At 42.9% G+C, this 7787-nt stretch overlaps 1 long non-coding RNA gene across 1 annotated transcript; it reads right to left on the bottom strand.

Moving 5' to 3' along the window:
- Positions 1-497: 497 nt before the first annotated feature.
- LOC109367901 lies at positions 498-7768 on the bottom strand. Its single transcript, XR_002115465.1, has 3 exons — positions 7659-7768; positions 2929-3053; positions 498-1796 (listed from the first exon to the last, which is right to left on the bottom strand). It is a non-coding gene; the product is annotated as an uncharacterized LOC109367901 (long non-coding RNA).
- Between the last annotated feature and the right edge of the window lie 19 nt (positions 7769-7787).

Genomic DNA, 7787 nt, shown 5'->3' with positions numbered 1-7787 from the left:
TTCAGTTCACACCTAGTGGGAGTTATTCAAAGTAGAGCAGTTGGGATCCTAATATCCCCTACAAACTCGCAAAAAGTGCACATCACTATCCAAAATCTATGCAAGTTTTCAAAACTAACCACAAAATGAAGTAGTGCTTTTGTACAAACTCAATGAAAAGGGGGAGGTGGAAAATCTCAAGAAACTATCAGTTGTCAGGACTATGTCCTGAATTCAGTGAGGATAAGAAATCTGTGACAATAGTTTTTCTTTTAAATATCTATCTAAACCTCTAGCTTTAAATCTAGTCTCTAGACTTCTGGCTCAGACCCTTCAGAAAATATTTTAGCGCTTCCCTTCCTTGTGCCAGGCAAAATCAGGCACTGTTGTCTAATTTGCATTTCCAGAGAACCTATAACTGCAGTCTCTACAGTGAGTGTTAAAGTGCAGAGACATACAAAACAATTTTTATTATTCTTTTTTTTTTTTTACAAATCTCAGAAAATATCCTGATTGAGTTTAGGTCAGCTCTTATTTTATGTGAACATACTGATTTCTTAAGCCAACATGGATCTTGGCTGTACTTTTCTATTGCGAAAACTAGCTGAACATATTTGCCAAGTTAGTGTCTGATGTGATCATAACAAACCAAGGGTGAATATTCTCTTAGATACCTTCCATTCACAACAGAACACTTCCTCCTTCAAGTCAAGGACAGCTTTACTTGAAGAGGGTCTAAATAATGGCCACAGGCTTTGTGTGTGGTAATTTATAGGCATTTAGGCCATTTGAAGTAGAGGATGTACTAAAGCTTTCCAAGCTGTGTAGCCCATCCTGTTCTGTTGTGGCCATTTCTTTTACCCGAGAAGGCTTTCTGCAAGATCAAGTTCCCAGCAGCCTTGGATCATTTTCTATCTTCTTTAACATCTAGATTTTTACTCTTGTGATATCACTGAAGGAAGAGAAGGATGGTAAGAGGACTTCTGTGGATTTCTAATACACAAAGGTGAGACATTTTACTTCTCTGTGTTCCTGAGATATTTCTATTTTGGATAGACAATGTCTAGCCAGGTCTTCTCTACTGTCATCAGGGAGGACCCTGCCAAAGGCTTCTGCTGTGAAAATGTTGGTGGAGATCGTGTGAGACTTCCAACTAAGATCCATGTGATACAAGGCCTTTTGTGCAATTGTTTAGGGCTCTTTGTAGATGGGAATATGGCAAATGTCATACAAGTGGCTCCTGTTTTCAACCTTTCATTCAAAATTGTCAGGATTGAAATTGCAAATATAACACTCATGTGAGAAACTGAAATGATTGAGGCCATAAGTGTCCAATATTTTGGCTTGCCTGGCCACGCAGAGCGAAGAAGAATTGTTTTGGGGTGCTTATATGTTGGTCACTCCAAAAGTAATGCCTCCTCTTTATTTCCATAGAAACTACAACAGCTACAATGAGCACAGTAATACTTTGATAGAGCAAATTCTCAGATACAAAAATCTATTCTTCAGCAGTGATGGTAGTCGCCATCATTAGCTCTGCATTTTTGTCTGCAAAAGCCCTTTGCTTGTCATGAAAGCCTCCATGCCTCACACATTAAACCTAGCAGAAGTGACCAGCTGTTGCTGGTACTGAAATGCACCACTCACCACCTCACTGTGCTCACATTCACTGTTTGGTCTCCATAAATGTTCTCCAGGCATTGATAAATGTCAATGGGTAGCATTTTTTCAACATGGAGAAATTCAGTGACATACCTTTGCTTCATACACACTTCCATGTCAGATGCCATTTTGTCAGACTGCCCTTCTGCTGCCATCTGTCACAGAACAACAAAATGTAGTGCAATATTAGTGGTAAGGTTCAACCTCTACTTCCATACTGCCAACATCTGCCTCTGATGTTGTGGGTCAACATAATAAAATAGAGGGCTTTACTTTTGGAGCAGTCCTCTTAAAATATATAATTTAGATAATGTATATAAGTAACAGTACATTTTAATTGATTTTTTTAATTATTATTAAAAGATAAACAAGAAGAGCAACAAAGCAGTAAAAGTAGTGGGATATTTGATCTTGTTTTTGTGGAACTAGCACATCAGTCTGGTCTGATGGCAGTAGTTGCAATTCTTAATGAGTTCTCAAGGTGATTGTCAGAGATTTTTGATTAAATTTTACTCGTCCTGTACTTCATCCTTGAAACAGTTGTTCACAAATGTACATACTGCCAAAAAGAAATGACACAGATAAGGTGTGACTGTGAAGGGTGGGATATTTCTCTCTTGTAAAATAGGGTTTATAAAAGTCCATTAAAGAGACATACATTCCATTTGAAATGTACATTCTGTACATTCCATTTGAAAATTTGTAGATAATGTATTTACTGTTGACTGAAAGTGGAGTTGCAAATATACCAGAAATTGATAATTTTTTTGCAATCTTGAAACCTGTTCTCAAATTCCTTTATCATAATGGAAAGTGTGGCTGCATATTTTTTCTGTTCACAGGATTGTGTTTAGCCAATGTATTAAAATGCATAACGTTATTTGCCATAATTTGAATTAGCACAGCATTGTTCCCTCTCATTGTTCTGGTTTCAGCCCAGATACGGTTAATAGCCAAATGTTTGGTTGTTGCTGAGTGATGGGTGCATGCTGGCTGCCATTGTAATGGCACAGGGCGGGAGGTGGGCTGCACTGCAAGCCATGCTGGGCTACATGCGGCCTGGAGGCCATGAGTTGGACATGACAGACTAAACCTACTGATATGACAGTGCCTTTGAACTCAACCCATCAGAAGGAGTTTTGGTTTATGTCTTAGGTCTCTTATGTCCTTGGAGAAAACCCTACTGCTCCCTCAGTGCTCAGAAAACTCTGTGATAATCATCAGGTTGACCCAAAGTATTTTGTCAGCAAGAATGAAGAAGTCCTAGTGAAATGTCTATATACACACCTTTTACTTGTTGCTCCAAAAACAAAGGATTTAGTTCATTCTCTGGGACTTTCTGTTGCATTTTTCCTGTCCAGAGTCCTTTGCTGGAGTCTCTCTCTGGTCTTGCTCCAGTTCCAGAAGAGTTACTGGAAGGGAACAAACTATATTGAATTTAGCGTAGCTGCTGATAACATTTCTAAGTGAGTAACCTATGCCTTGTTGGAAGTGTTGCTAGATGGGACTATAGAAAGATTTTGCTCCTTTCATGCATGCTAATACTGGAATCTTTGCAAAAAATACAGTAACAACTAACAGAATGTAAAATCTTTGTAAGTTATAACCTCTTTTACATTCAGATTTTAATGTATGTGGGAACTGATCTTAAAGGCAGAATATTTGATATTAATGTTGCTATTATAAATTATTATTCTGCAATCATTACCTTTTAAGAATGGGTTGATGATTTATGCTTTCCATATAAGCAGGGGTTTCTTTAAATGAAAAACAGTCAGTGAAAGTCAATCAGGTTTTGAACATATAAATTTAATCACTCATCACACAGTAACTGATAATCTCACACATAAATATGTCATATTACCTATTCATAGTTGCAAACTACATATGCCAAAAGAAATAGAATCCATACTTGGAGTTTAAAAAATTAATCAAGATTTAAAAAATACTCCTCAGTGTTCCTACATTCCAATAAAATCCTTGGCCACGACCTTATACTGAATCTTTTTCACTCTAGAGATTGCTTATTAATGGAGTTTAACAGTTTTGTTACTTGATACTGAAATATATTATAGTCTTGTGTGCTTCCTATCTTTGAAGACCAGAACTCTAATAGCTCTGGAATGAAAATGTTGCCACTTGCCCAGAACTCTGTCCTGCATTTTGGTCTCTTCACAAAATGGCACATATCTCCACCTTTCTCATTCTGTTTCATTACAAAACCTTTATTCCTGAGAAAATCAAAATAATATAATATCAATTCATTCCTTCTTCCACTCATACTGCCCCATCTTTCTGCATCTGTGCTTCATGAGCAGGAACAATCTACAGTCATTAACTAAATGCATGGATCTCATTAAATCACCTCATCTTAATGCGATCTGAGGAGCTCAGCACCCAGAGAGTTTGGAAGATGCAATGTGCAGTTCTAGGCTAGCAAAGCTAGAAGTGATGCACTCACAGCATCTCTCCTGCTGCAGAGCATTTTGGAAAGCAACATTGCCACCAACACTGTTAATCATCTTGACAGCACACCACTCCAAGGCACCAGCATTGCTTTTGGTGCTAGATTTAGCTCAAGGTTTTGTAAAACTTTCTATTGAAAAGTCTAAGTAACTTTACTACTTCTTAACTCCAACCATTATTCCATCCTCATCCTAGCATCTATTTTTTTAGGGGCTTGAAAAAGATGTTGCCCAGACCCAAGCCATTGCTACCACATTCTATTCCTGAAATATTTTTAAGTGCTGAGTAATGAGATTTCTGTGGATGCTCGTAACTTTCAATTGTTTAAAGACCCATTCTTTAGCTGTTTTGCAATGAGAAGACGGTCTCCGCCAAAAAAGCCTGTCAACTGAATTAGAAAAAACAGACAGGTCAAATGCTTAGATCTCAACATTTCTAAACTTTGAACTAAACAGGGCACAAAAGCTGTAAATCATGCAGACACTCACAGAATCACAGAATTGCCAGGGTTGGAAGGGACCTCAAGGATCATGAATCTCCAACCCCCCTGCCACATGCAGGGCCACCAAACTCCCCGTTTAATATTAGACCAGGTTGCCCTGGGCCCCATCCAATCTGGCCTTGAACACTTCCAGGGACAAGGCATCCACGCCCTCTCTAGGCAGCCTGTTCCAGCACCTCACCACTCTCTCTGTAAAGAACTTCCCCCTGACATCCAACCTAAATCTTCCCTCCCTCAACTTAAAACCATTTCCCTTTGTCCTGCAGTTATCAGCCCTTTCAAAAGAGTTGATTCCCCTCCTGTTTGTAGGCTCCCTTTAGGTACTGAAAGGCTGCAATGAGGTCACCCCACAGCCTTCTTTTCTCCAGGCTGAACAAGCCCAGCTCCCTCAGCCTGTCTTTGGAGGGGAGGTGCTCCAGCCCCCTGATCATCTTTGTCGCTCTTCTCTGGATCCTCTCCAACAGCTCTCTGTCTTTCTTGAACTGGGGCTCCAGACCTGGACACAGTACTCCAGATGGAGCTCACAAGAGCAGAATAGAGAGGGACAATCACTTCCCTCTCCTTGCTGGCTACCCCTCTTCTGATGACGCCCAGGATATCATTTGCTTTCCAAGCTACAAGAGCACACTGCTGGCATGCTAAGTTTTTTGTCTATCAGGACCCCCAGGTCCTTCTCTGCAGCGCTGCTCTCAAGGACCGCTCCTTCCAGTCTGTATGGATGCCTGGGATTCCTCTGGCTCAAGTGTAAAACCTTGCACTTTGCTGTGTTGAACCTCATTCATTTCAGCCAGGCCCACCTTTCAAGTCTGCTGAGGTCCCTCTGAATAGCATCCCTTCCTTCCACCATGTCAACCGCACGACTGAGCTTGGTGTCATCAACAAACTTGCTGAGGGTGCACTCGATTCTGTCATTGATGTCATTGATAAAGATGTTACAGAGCACTGGCCCCAAGACAGGCTCATGGGGGACGGCACTTGTTACCAGCTTCCACCTGGACATAGAGCCATTGATGACCACCCTGTCTGTAGCCTTTCAACCAGTTTCTTATCCATCGAGTGGTCCACCTATCAAATCCACATCTCTCCAATTTGGAGATAAGGATGTGGTGGGGGACCATGTCAAAGGCCTCGCTCGAGTCCTGGTAGATGACATAGGTCACCTTCCCCTTGTCCACTGATGCTGTCACTCCATCACAGAAGGCCACCAGACTGGTTAAGCATGAGCTTCCCCTGGTGAAGCCATGCTGGCTGCCTTGGAACACACGCTCATTCCTCATGTGATCAAGCACATCGTCCAGAAGGATCTGTTTCATGATCTTCCCAGGTACAGAGGTGAGACTCAACAGCCTGTAGTTCCCCGGGTCCTTCTTGCTCCCCTTCTTGTAAATGGGAGTGATGTGACCCTTCCTTCAGTCATCCGGGACTTCACCTGACAGCCATGACTTTTCAAATATGATGGAGAGCAGATTGGCAACCTCCTCAGCCAGCTCCTTCAGAACCCTGGAATGCACGCCATTTGGCCCTATAGACTTGTACACATTCAGTCTCATGAGGCGGTCTCAGACCTGCTCTGTCCTCACAGTGGGGGGGATTTACCACCCCAAACCCCATCTAGAGGTTTAGGGATGCAAGGCTCACTGATGTGAGAAATACTAGAATCCTGGCTGCCAGTGAAGACCGTGGCAAAGAACTCATTCAATATCTCAGCCTTCACTTTGTCCGTTGAAGCCAGTTCTCCTTTTACATTTACCAAAGGAGGTACACTCATTTTGGCCTATCTCTTCTGGCCAATGTACCTGCAGAATGTCTTCCTGTTGTTTTTCACATCCCTTGCCAAGTTCAGTTCTACCTGCACCTTGGCTTTCCTGATCCCATGTCTGCAAGTCTGGACAGCATCCTTGTATTCTTCCCAGGTGACACACCCTTGTTTCCAGAGCTTGTATGCACCTTCCTTTGCCCTCAGTGTGCCCAGCAGGTCTTTGCTGAGCCATGCTCGTTTCCTACCTCCTCTACCCACCTTCTTATTCAGAAGGATGGAGAGTCCTTGTGCTCTCAGAAAGGCATCCTTGAAGAGTAGCCTGCTCTCCTCAACATCTTTGTCTTTAAGGACAGCATCCCAGGGGATCTTAGTCAACAATCCATTGAACAGCTTAAAGATCGCTCTTCCAAAGTTCAGGCTCCTGACCCCACTCTTTCCAGGCCCACACTCCTTGAGATCACGAACTCGACCAGGGTATGGTCACTGCAGCCCAGGCTGCCTCCAACCTTAACGCCTTTAATGATCTTCTCTGCATTGGTGAGCACCAGGACCAGCAACACTTCACCTCTTGTTGGTCTGTCCAATACCTGGACCAGAAAGTTATCATCAGTGGATTCCAGGAACCTCCTGGACCTCTTGCAGCTCTCTGTGTGGTCTTTCCAACAGATATCTGGATGGTTGAAGTCCCCCATCAGGATGAGAGCCTGTGAGCATGATGCCTCCCGCATCTGAAGCGAGAAAGCCTTGTCAACAGTCTCCCCTTGATCAGGTAGCCTGTAGTATATCCCTATCACCACCTGGCCTTTATTAGTCCTGTCCCTAATTCTAACCCAGTGGCTCTCAATCTGTTCCTGACTGTTTCTTAGAGGGAGTTCCTCACAGTCTATCCACTCTTTGACATAGAGGGCAACTCCCCCACCCTTCCTACCTGCCTATCCCTTCTAAAAAGCCGATACCCCTCAGTGGTGGTATTCCAGTTATGGGAGTCATCCTACCATGTTTCCATGATAGCAACAAGGTCATAACTTTCCAAGTGCATCATGGTTTCCAACTCATCCTGCTTATTTCCTAGGCTGTGTGCATTGGTATAAAGGCACTTCATCTGGGGTTTCCATCTCACAGCCTTTATAGAGGATCTAAGATCCCCTAGAACAGCAGCATCCTCAGCATCTCCCTACCCTAGTCCATCCCTTTGTACTCCACTGTCTTCACCCATCAAGGTTGGTACGAGCCCTTGAACGACCTGCTCAACCCCAGTGGTCCTCGTTTTGTCCCCTTTCCCCTTCATACCTAGTTTAAAGATCTTTCAATGAGTCCCACCAGGTCCTCGGCTAAGATCATCTTACCCCTTGGAAACAGGCTACTTCCATCTGCAGCCATCATGCCAGGTGCCAAGTAAATTGTCCTGTGGTCAAAAAA

Source organism: Meleagris gallopavo, chromosome 1 (genome assembly GCF_000146605.3).
Source record: "Meleagris gallopavo isolate NT-WF06-2002-E0010 breed Aviagen turkey brand Nicholas breeding stock chromosome 1, Turkey_5.1, whole genome shotgun sequence".
Classification (NCBI taxonomy): Eukaryota; Metazoa; Chordata; class Aves; order Galliformes; family Phasianidae; genus Meleagris; species Meleagris gallopavo.
This window is presented reverse-complemented; position numbering and strand designations above follow the sequence as displayed.